At 45.8% G+C, this 11,266-nt stretch overlaps 1 long non-coding RNA gene across 2 annotated transcripts; it reads left to right on the top strand.

Annotated features, from left to right (window-relative positions):
• Nucleotides 1-6,822: 6,822 nt before the first annotated feature.
• LOC142427756 (uncharacterized) lies at nt 6,823-11,062 on the top strand. Of its 2 annotated transcripts, none has more exons than XR_012780088.1 (3): nt 6,823-6,937; nt 9,772-9,885; nt 10,041-11,062. It is a non-coding gene; the product is annotated as an uncharacterized LOC142427756 (long non-coding RNA). The 2 variants fall into 2 exon arrangements; XR_012780089.1 differs by lacking the exon at nt 6,823-6,937 and adding an exon at nt 7,145-7,277.
• Nucleotides 11,063-11,266: the final 204 nt, after the last annotated feature.

The raw sequence follows: 11,266 nt of genomic DNA, 5'->3' as shown, positions 1-11,266 counted from the left end.
GGAGAGGGACGGCAGAGAAGGGGGGGAAGGGAGACTCCGGATAGGGCAAGATATGACAAAATAACGATGTATAAATTACCAAGGGCACATGAGGGCGGGGGGAGCGAGGAGGGAGGGGAAAAAAAAGAAAAAAAAAGAGGACCTGATGCAAAGGGCTTAAGTGGAGAGCAAATGCTTTGAGAATGATTGGGGCAGGGAATGTATGGATGTGCTTTATACAATTGATGTATGTATACGTATGGATTGTGATAAGAGTTGTATGAGCCCCTAATAAAACGTTTAAAAAAAAAGAAAATTGTGAGAGCTGAAAATTAACAGAATGACTTAATTTTTCTGAGTCCTGCAAATTTTGCATATTCAAAAAGGTGGTTTCTCATGTTATAGTTAAAAATTCAACCTCATTTTATAGTTTAGAGTTTTCCTTCTTTGAAAGAATGCCAGGTCCCATAGGTTCTGGCATGTGTGCACATGCACGCATGTGTGCCTGGCTTAGTTTTTGATGTCCCTGAGCATTATAATGGTTACTATGGATAGGTGTTCATGGAGAGATTCAAAGTTTCTGTCTACTCAGAGTCTCCGGGAAGAAAGCCTTTGAGAAACCAGTCACTGAAACCCCTCTGCAACATCCCTGTGCAATGACACACATGGAGTCTGCAGGAGTTGGTGTGGGATTGATGGCATCTGTTTGGCTGGGTTAATTTCTAGGGGTGGGGGAGAATCCTGGTTTCATTTGCTACTCTCAAAGCTGGCAGTTCAACTACACCAGCAGATCTGTATAAGAAAAACGAGGCTGGTTGTTCCTGTATAGATTTTGAATCTCAGATACCTACATAGGAACACTATGAGTGAGAATTGACATTGTGGCAGTGAGTTTGCTTTTTGGGGTTAAAGACAAGGAAGGTTTGTAGGTGGCACACACAGCTTGAACTAGACTGTTCCACTGAGGGCTGATGGATTAAATTCAGCCTGCATTATGTGGAAGACAGGACTGGAGATCTATTTCCACAAATGATACTCCAGAAATGCTATGAGCTGTTCTGCTCTGTAACACATTAAGTTGCCATGAGATGGAATTAACATGACATGGAACCTAACCAAAGGGAAAACAAACATGATGAAAGCATATTCATGTCTATGGACAAACATTGGTTTTATGTTGAAAATATGACTAAATCAGAAACGCAAAATAATTTTCATTAAGAATCACCATGCCCATAGTGAAAAACATGTAAGCCTACTGAGAATTTGACCTATCTAAATTACTTAGTGAATAAGTCCTACTGCTACAGTAAATGTATGGCAACTCCACGAAATGTAAGCAGTTGTATCCCATGATGTGGCAATCTGGTTACATATTAATTATAGCCTAGAAACCACAAGGAAAAGTTTAAGGTCCTATGGCATCACAAACAGTGCACCAGAGTGCACCTGAGAACAATAAAGCAGCGAATAAAACAAGCCTTTTAACAAGAGTACTTGGATAAAGGGTTAGAACAATTAAGTATTTCCATGCCGTGGGAGATAGAAAATGGTAACTTTATTTTCAATAAGATGATATCTTACTATATATAAGAATTATATATCTGAATGTTACCTTGTATTAGGAATAATTGTGACCCAATATTTTTAAAATTAGGAGTTAACCTTAGTAGGACACAATTCTTACACAGTCAAATCAAATAAATTGAAGAAGAAACAGTTAACAAATGAAATAAATACATCAAAAGGATTAAATCAATTTATATAATTAGAATTGGGTTCTATGAAACATTGTCTGTACCCACTAGGATAACTGATAAATGAACGCTTTAAATACTATGTAACTGTGAAAATAACTCAAAACAACCAAAAAGGTGCTTACTTTGAAGGCATGTGTCACTAAAAGATAATATTAATGCACAAAACCAAAACTCACTGTCATCGAGTCACTTCTGACTGCCCTCTGAATTTTCAAAACTGAAACTCTTTACAGTTGAAGAAAAGTTTTCTTTCTCCAGATTGATACACAAAATGACCTGAAAACAAAATATTTTCTGGATTCTGCAAATCAAAGGATGATAAAGGAAACCAAAATTCCCTGTAAATAAAAAGAGTGGACATTAAATCTGGGTCAGCAATGATCTACGAGTCACCAGGGAAGATAAGGGGGTGGTGGCACGGGTAGAAGAGCGCAGTGATAAAGAGGTGAGCCATTAACACAACCAATGTCTGAGCTGAGGTGCTCTTCACACTCCAAGTGGAAAGGTGCAGCATCAGCAGAGACAAAACCCAGGAGCTCTAGTAGAGATTAAAGTCTTAGCACCCCAGTTAGTAAAGGGCTGTGGATGGCAGTGCATGCCTAACGTCCATTTGAAGGGCATCCCTGTTAGGTTTCTCTCTCCGGCCTAAATCTCAGCCTCGGTCCTTAGCTCCACGCGAGAAAGATTTCATGCCAAAGCCGGGCTTGTGATCCAAGTGAATTTAATGAAAGTTCAAAGAAGCATCAGGTTTACGCGGCACCCATAGGATTCCTTTGACCATGCGGCCTGGCAGAGACTGCTCCGGGACACGCAAGGATCTCTCTCCTCCCAAAAGACCACCAGACCACCCAAACAAGACAAGACCAAGAGACCAGGCGCCCAAGAGACCCTCTCCCTTCTGGTCCCTGCCTTTCCAAGGGTTCCCGGGGGAGGTGTGGTGAACGACCCCAGGTCGATCCCATTGACTGAATTGCAATCACCCGGCCCAGGTGGGCTGATCCAGGTGTAACGCCCATCCAAGCCCACCAGCGGGTAAATCCAGCTTTTGTCTTTGCTGGCTCTCCTGGGCATGCGTAATGGACTTCCCAATTCCCTAGGCTAAGCTACCTAACATCCCCATAGATTAAATCCTCCACCGAATTATTTCTGATTATTAATAAATGTTCTCTTTAAATTTTATTTGAGATTGGAGTCCCTTTTGCAGTCTGAAACAGAGCACAAGCTAGTTTCCGATGGGCAGAAATGACTAAGGAAGCACACGCAGTCAAGATCTGTTTTAGATGAAAAAGGAGACCCCATTTTAAATATAGTTTAAAGAGAATATTTTTTAAATGTTAAGAGACAAAGACAAAGTAAAGACACAAACAAATCATGTATCTGGAAGAGGGAAGCGACCAACAAGAGGTTGAAATGGCTTCCCAGGTTCACAATTGAGATGTGAATTAAAGAGGTTGTAGGGGTGGGGCAGGGCAAAGGAAACTGCCACAAAAGCATGATTGGTGATCAATGAATACATCACAATGACAGACACTTCCATCCTTAGATAGCGGGCTTACAAGATGGGTCCAGGGCCTCCTGACCGATGCAGTCAGGGCAAGGCTGATTGGACTTGGCTCCTGTCTAGGAGAGCCCCTAAACCATTTGGTGACCTCCATCAAGGACACACATGCAGGCAAACATCCAAGAGACACTGCCCCTCCCTGGGCTGCCTGGAGAGTTGAAGGTAATCCACTCTCAAAAGTCCTCTGCCTGAGGGCCAGATTACCTACAGCCTTGCTTCCTGGGCAGAACACACTCAGTGGAGGTTTACTCGATGTGAGGACTTAAACTGTGCGGGGTTTGGGGCTGTGACTGCTATGGCACCCTTTTGCAAAGCAAGGTGCTGGGAAGTTAAACTCTAATAAAGACCACAGTCATCATGGGGTGGCCTGATAACTGCAAGGCTGGCCGCTCCTTTCGGTAAAGGCCATTCTGGGGTCCCTTGCTCTCATGCCTGACACCTGACATGGAGGGAACGGACACCAGACAAGAAACTACACCCAATCGGGCCTTTCTGGCTTGAGAGGTGAGGGTGCATGAAGGGTTCTGGGCAGGATAAAGGAGGCAGAGTATTCCCATGCGTGAATGCTCTGAGGCCTGTACCCAGCTCAGAAAGGATTTAAATGGAAATGTCCCAGGGGATCATGGCGTCCTGGAACAGGGGCCGACAGGGTGCGGGAATTGTAATGTCCTCAGGAACCAAGACACAGCTGGGGACGTCACCCTGCAGGGGCCTCCATTCATGGAATCCACATGGAAACATAGAGACTCAACTACGCTTGTGGGAAGCTCACTCTGAACCTTCTCAGTCAGAGGAAGTAGGTTCAACAGGAAATTGCATCACCTAGGTATGGGGTGGGGTGGAGTCTGCCCTAAGGGGTGTGACCTGGAAGAGATGGGGAGGGAGGGGCCGAGAGGTGAGCTTCAGCACCTGGAGTGGCAACTGATTCATTCTTAGTTGCATAGTCTGGAAGCTCTGCTGAAACCTGTTCATTTTGGGTGACCCTGCCTGCATTTGAAACACAACAACACACAAGCCATGGCAGAAAGACAAGCTGACAGAAAGTGGTGGGTGGAGAGCAGGCATCCCAACTGGGAATATCCCCAAGAGACACTCCCATTGCATGGATTACAGAGACATACCTGATAGCACCTGATGCCATCTGCTCCACTTGACCATGCCTCTCCTGGCACCATATGACTTCCTCATGAACTCCTCCAATCACGCAAGTCAAAGAGGCCTAAGCCTTGTAGACTCAAGAGCCACAACGGAAAGACCCTTTACAAAACTTCATCCTCAGACACTGATTTCAGGCTCTGCTCCCTATGCTAGACCACCCAGACTCCAGCCTCCTTTTCCCAGGTGCATGCTCAGGTGAGCATCTAGATTAGAGATTCCTGAAAATGCCACAGTTGTCTTCTGCTCCTCCTTGTCCCCCTCCACCTCTGTATCGATCTCCTCATTGCTAAAGATGTATTCCCCCCAGTCTGTGGGCTTTGTATTACTCTTTTGATGAAAACTTTCTGCGTGCATAACAGTGTCTTATTTCCAGCAAGTTCCAATCATCTAATTGTCCTTCACCAACAGTGTTTCCTTTAATACATTTGTTGTGTTGAGGTCTCTCCCTTCTGTTTCCATATTATTGAGTGTTTTTATCAGGAATGGGTGTTGGATATTGTCATATATCTTTTCTACATCTATTAACATGATCAAAGGGTTCTTATTCTTTTCCCTGTTTATGTAGTCGGTTACATTAATATTTTTTCTAATGTTGAAACATCCTTGCATCCCTGGTAATAATCCCACTCAGTCAAGGTGAAATATGAACTCAAAGGCAGGGATAGGTGCTCTCTAACTCAATCAATCCCATTTCCACAAACCTGCACATAAACTGTTAGGGTATATGATGTAATCATTCTCCTCAATTAATTAGAGTCATGAAATCATCAAATTTGTTACTGTGTTGTTAAAACACCAGTATAATATATCCCGTTGTAGAGTGTATTTTTAAATGCTTTTACCCCAAATTTTCTCATGCAGATCTACAGTTGTTCAATATTGTCCTTAACTCTTGATTAATCTTGCAGTTATATATTTTAAAACCATGATTATATGTTTTCAACAACTGTTCTGAATGATTATTAAGTTAATGCTTATTTTTAAAAGAAATATTCTAACATTTTAGTACTTATTGTACTTAGAGCCAGTGTACAATGGAAGTTGTTATTGTTTGGTGTCATTAAGTGAGTTCTAAATCATAGTGACCCTGTGTACCACAGGAAGAAACACTGGCCTGTACTATACCATCTTCATAATTGTTCATATATTTGAGCCCGTTGTTTGCCTTTGTCAATCTAAAACGTTTTCTTCTTGTTTGCTGCCCCTCTACTTTACCAAGCACCAGTTTTAATGTGATGTTACTATTGTATTTACCTCCAGTTTTCAAATACACAAACACACTAAGGTTTTACGTATATGAATAAGAACACATATTCAAAAGGACAATAAAGTCAGACCTGTCATATGAATTCTGGACTCATAGAACCATAGAGAGCAGAGTAAAAGCTCCTTAGGCTTTTGTGTTTTTCCATTTTATAGAACGTACTGTTTCATCTTTACCATAGCAGGTACTGTCCTTATAAACAATAGTCCAAAACTAGACCGATGATGTAGTAGTTTATTTTATCAGTCTCAGACATGCATAAGCACCACATGGAAGTTAGAGTGTACTTCAGTATCTTAAGAGATGAAAAAAATATTCAGTTTGGACAACAGAAAAGGGGGTGAAGGGAGATGACGGACAGGGCAAGATATGAAAAAATAATAATTTATAAATTATCGAGGGTTCATGAGGGAAGGGGGAGTGGAGAGGGAGGGGGAAAAAAAAGAAGACCTGATGCATAGGGCTTAAGTGGAGAGCAAATGCTTTGAAAATGATGAGGGCAAAGAATGTACAGATGTGCTTTACAAAATTGATGTATGGATTGTGATAAGAGTTGTATGAGTCCCTAATAAAATGTTTAAAAAGAAAAAAAGAAAATATTCAGTTTGTTTTGTGTAACATTAAAATTGTGTTGCGATGGTAGAAGTATATTGCTTATTCTTTTACATGGCCCTGAGCACACCTTGTACCAGGTGGATATTCAGTGTCACATAGGGAAGTTGGTGCCTTTAGCTCAGTCAGTTCTGTCTATGAGGTATGTGACTTTGATCATACATCTGATAATAATCTAAACGTTTGTCAGGATAAGAATCTGGGTGTTTGCGGGTTTTTTCCCCACTAAGACCTCCACATTTTATTATTTCCAATTCATCGCAATCCCTTCCTGTATGGTCAGTGTAATGAAGAACAAACTTTCAAATAATGTTGGTGGGAATGATGTCATATTAATCTCTGCCATATCAAGTAAAATTCTTATTTTCCTGAATGTCTATGCAGCTTAATGAAGCCTTAACTCCTGCCTGTTTTTTCACTTATGTGTTTCTGGATCACACCCATGACTACTCTCCTCCCTTTCCGGGTCACGCTGAGACGGGCCGGAAGTGGCGGTGTCCTAGCCGGAAGTGTGTGTCATACTCTGGGTCCTACTTGCTCTGCCTGGTGTGTGGTGCCAGAGAAGCGCCTGCAACCTGAGCACTGTGTAGTCGGCGCGCCCAGGTGAGGGGTCGCGCAGTGACCAGTTTGGGGTGACCCTGGTGCACACAGCAGCCTGGCTGCGTGCAAGCGCCCTGCTTCCCCCTCCCCCGCTCCGTCAGCGCCCCTCGCGTGGTGAGATGTGGGAGGGTGTCCCAGGGGCTGCTTCCATCCCCCAGTTTTGGGATTGGTTGGGGTTCCTAGGGAGAATTCCTGTTGGAGAAAGTAGGATCCCAGACTGGGGCTTTGGGCGTCGGGGTTCCGGATTCATTGCGGGAACTTTGCGTGTCTCCCCCGCTCCATTGTTTCCTTTCACACAGCGGTGGCTCCTCCCTGAAACTCCTAGAACGTCTTCCGCTCACAGGTGAGCCCCGGGTCTGTGGCTTCTCTCACCACGAAGTGACTGCTGTTCAGGAAGCGAGTGGCTGCAGCTGGAGCACAAAACGTTAGGGCTTCCTCCGGAGGTTTGCCCAGTCTGGTCCCCTGGGCGGTGCCTTCTCTGGGAGCGGGGAAGGGGAGGGGGAGGGGTGCACCCAGTAGTCCAGAAACGCCCTGGCTCATTCTTGACAGCCTGTAGGGCGGCAGCGGGGAGCGCGCTCAGCCATGAGGGTGTTGAAGTGATAATCCAGCGCACCCACCGCGCATTGAGGTGTGATTGGCATTCCCAGGTTGTGGGGTAAGTCCAGGACTGGGACCTCAAGGGAGGTGACCCAGGTTGGTGGCTACCAGTCAACCGTATGGCAGGTGGCAAGTAAAAGGAGAAAGAGACCGGCCCAGCTGTACAAAGATGGGGTTCGGTGAGCAGGAACTCAACCAAAAAGAGGGCCAGTCTTTCTTTGGGAAGGCATATAAGTCTCCAAAGAAGGGCAAGACCCTTCAAGTACGGAAGACCCCCGTTCCCACATACACTCTTAAAAAATTTTGCATGTTATTTAATTTTTAAAAAACCCTGTTTGTGTTTAACAGTAGAAAAAAGCTGGAGGAAAGCTTCTTAGTGGAGGACAGACAGCTGGAGGAAAGGTTTCTTTAAGAGGGACAGGAGGAAATTGCCACCAGTAATTGTTTTTCATGCAGAGAAAGTAGCCAGTAAAAGACATCCAGGCAATTGAACTGGATCCATTATTTCTGCAAATCTGTTAGTGTGGGGGAGTGTGGGAGCTGCTCCTGCCTATTGCCCAAAGGGATATTTCTGTTTCTGCTGCCTCTGAAGAAGTAGCTTGTCCGATGTTTAGATTAATGCCGACTCCATTTTAACTGTGTATTCCCACCTGCAGTCATTTTTATCCCTGCTCTAATGAAAATTCCGAGTGTGTTGCTTGGTTTGTAGGGTACTTTTGGTTTGGTTTTGGTTTTGAGTAAGCGCTTTTAGGAAAATTTCCAGCTTTACCGAAGCCATGAGCTAGATCCGGGAGTTGAAGGAGGCTGTAGAGTTGCTCAAGGAGACCATCCAGGTGGGGTGTGGCTCTGCTAGTGAGGGACTGAGGGGCTGGCCTGGTGCTCCACACTACTCCTTGAACACATGCTGGCATGACAAGAGGCAGCGCTCCCATGAAAACTCACTGGCAGCTATTCTGACCCAGCGACCCTATGGATAGGGTAGAACTGCCTGTGGGGGTTTCCCAGACTGTAACTCTACACAGGAGTAGGAAGCCTCTTTTTCCAGCCAGTAGTTTCCAGCTGATGGCTTTGTGGTTAGAAGTACAGCATGTAACCCACCAGACAGCGGGACACCTGATCTCTACTGTAGTCTTAATTCTCCACCCAATCTAGCTCTTCTAGGAAAGCTCATCCCCAAGCCACATGGGACTTCCTACAGTCCCCTGGCCAGGGGGAAGTTCTGTTCAAGTCCTTGCCTGAGTTTGGAGGGTGATTCATTTGCAGAGAACAGCTCTTGTTCATTCCGTGAAGGTTCACACTGTACTTTCTAGATCCCAGCTCCTGTGCAGAGGCAAAAGCCCACCAGCATGTCTGTGTAGGCTGATAGGCCCTACCGTCAGAATTGAGATCAAATTCTAGTGCTTCTATTCATTAGCTGATTTCCTTGGGAAAGTATTTGAGCCTCTAGTGGTTCGTCTCTGAAGCGGGCCAGATATTTGTGGGTTAAGCGACTCAGTGCAGGTCTGGCATGCCGTCAGTGGCTGCTGATGTGATCCGTGCTGCAGAGAGACATGCACACACATCCTAATGATGCTGGACCACGTGGAAAGGAGGCCACGGGACACTTACAGCTGAGGATGAAAGTCCAGGAACATTGCTGGGGCCTGTCCTCCCTTTCAAGTGCCTCAGGGACACAGGCATTTGAAAGGACATGAAGAAAGAGCTGGACACAGGCCAGCCAGGTCCTGGTGCTAACTAGCCTCCCAGAACTCATCCTCCTTCTTGATGAGCACAGGGAACCTTTGGCGGGAGTTGAGCAGAGCAGTGACATGACCATGGCAGCATGATGTATATCACTGGGGCTTCAGTGTGGAGCCTGGTGCAGGTATTTGGAGAAAGGGTGCAGGTGTGCCTGCAGGGAGAGCGGGTAAGAGGTTGGGATAGTTCAGAAAGGAGGTATGGCTGTGACATAGGGATTGTGGTGGGGGCTGACGGGAAATATCGGAGCTATTTTGCTTTGGGGGCAGATGATAGAGGGGGGTGGCAGGCAGGATTTGGTAGCATACAGGGTCAAGAAATAAAGCCGACTCTTAGCTTTGTGATGTAGGCAAAGCTTGGGGACCTGGATGAGGATCAGGAGGCAGGATGTGGGCATCTATGCAGGCATTTGCATTCCTTACCTGAGTCAGGACCCCAGGAATAACTTGCTACGTTGACTGGCAGTTACTGAACTGGCTGGGTCTTTTCCCTCTGTGTTGCAGCAAGGTCCAACCTGATAAGCTCTCCCGAGATGTCCAAGCAGCCAGACTACAACCCGGGGAAAATTGAGAATAAAGCAGAACCCGCTGTAGACCTGCTTCTCAATTACCTGCAAGGTGAGGCTGGTTGCAAGGGGGTGTGGGGTGTCGGGGCTGGGGAGTGGGTCGGAGTTCTGCTGGCTCCTGAACAACTACAGGTGTTGACAGCTGTTGCTTGAGTGAGTATGGGACCTGGGGGACACCACTCACCCCAGTGGACCATGTCATTCCAGCTTTCAAGAAGGCCCTGGACCTGGTCATGCAGGTGCAAAAGCAGACCAACAAAGGAACCAGAAGCAAGAAAAAGCCCCAGTGATGACTCTAACAAATCTGCAAAGAATGGAAGTTTCCCACAAACTTTTTGAAGCCCCCTTGTATCTATGTCACAACTTTTGCCTGTTCAGTTATTTACAGGTTTAAGCCTTATTGACAGCTATTATAAAAATCTGTTTGAAAGCTAACATTCCATGATCCTTGTCATTTTCCCATCACCTCTACCCTCCACCCCCCACTTTCTGCAACTGACCCTGTTAACCACCAGTAACCTTTGACATCTCACTCGGGGGAAGTTCTGTTCCAGTCCCTGCCTGAGTGTGGAGGGTGGTTCCTGTGCAGAGACCTGCTCTTGTTCATTCCGTGAAGGTTCACACTGTCCTTTCTAGATCCAGCTCCTGTGTAGACACAAAAGCCCTCCAGCATGTCTGTGTAGGCTGATAGGCCCTACCATCCGAATTGAAATCAAATTCTAGTTTTTCTATTCATTAGCTGATTTCCTTGGGAAAGTCTTTGAGCCTCATTGAGCCCCTAGTGTTTCGTCCCTAAAGTGGGCCAGATGTTTGTGGGTTAAGTGATTCAGTGCAGGTCTGGCAGGCAATCAGTGGCTGCTGATGCGATCCTTGCTTCAGAGAGACATGCAAACACATCCTAATGATGCTGGACCGAGTGGAAATGACACGGGACACTTACAGCTGAGGATGAAAGTCCAGGAAAATTGCTGGGGCCTGTCCTCCCTTTCAGATGCCTCAGGGACACAGGCATTTGAAAGGACAAGAAGGAGCTGGGCACAGGTCAGCTGGGTTCTGGTGCTAACCGGCCTCCCAGAACTGATATCCAGCTTCCTGATGAAGGCGGGGAACTTTTGGAGGGAGTTGAGTGGAGCAGTGACATGGTCATAGCAATATTAGGTATATCACTGGGGCTTCGGTGTGGAGCCTGGTGCAGATACTTGGAGAAAGAGTGCAGGTGTGGATGCAGGGAGAGCAGTGGGGAGGTTGTGGGGATAGTTCAAGAATATGGCTGTGCACAGGGATTGTAGTGGAGGCTGATGGGAGATATCAGAGCCATTTTGGGTTGGGGCAGATGGGGGTGGAGGTGGCTGGCAGGACTTGGTAGCATATAAGGTGAAAAAATGATGAATTTTTAATACTTTGTCTTCCTGAGCTGCCCTTTGAAATTATCT

Source organism: Tenrec ecaudatus, chromosome 15 (assembly GCF_050624435.1).
Source record: "Tenrec ecaudatus isolate mTenEca1 chromosome 15, mTenEca1.hap1, whole genome shotgun sequence".
In the NCBI taxonomy this organism is placed as follows: Eukaryota; Metazoa; Chordata; class Mammalia; order Afrosoricida; family Tenrecidae; genus Tenrec; species Tenrec ecaudatus.
Note: the sequence above shows the minus strand (reverse complement) of the source record. Positions and strands in the feature narration are given on the sequence as shown.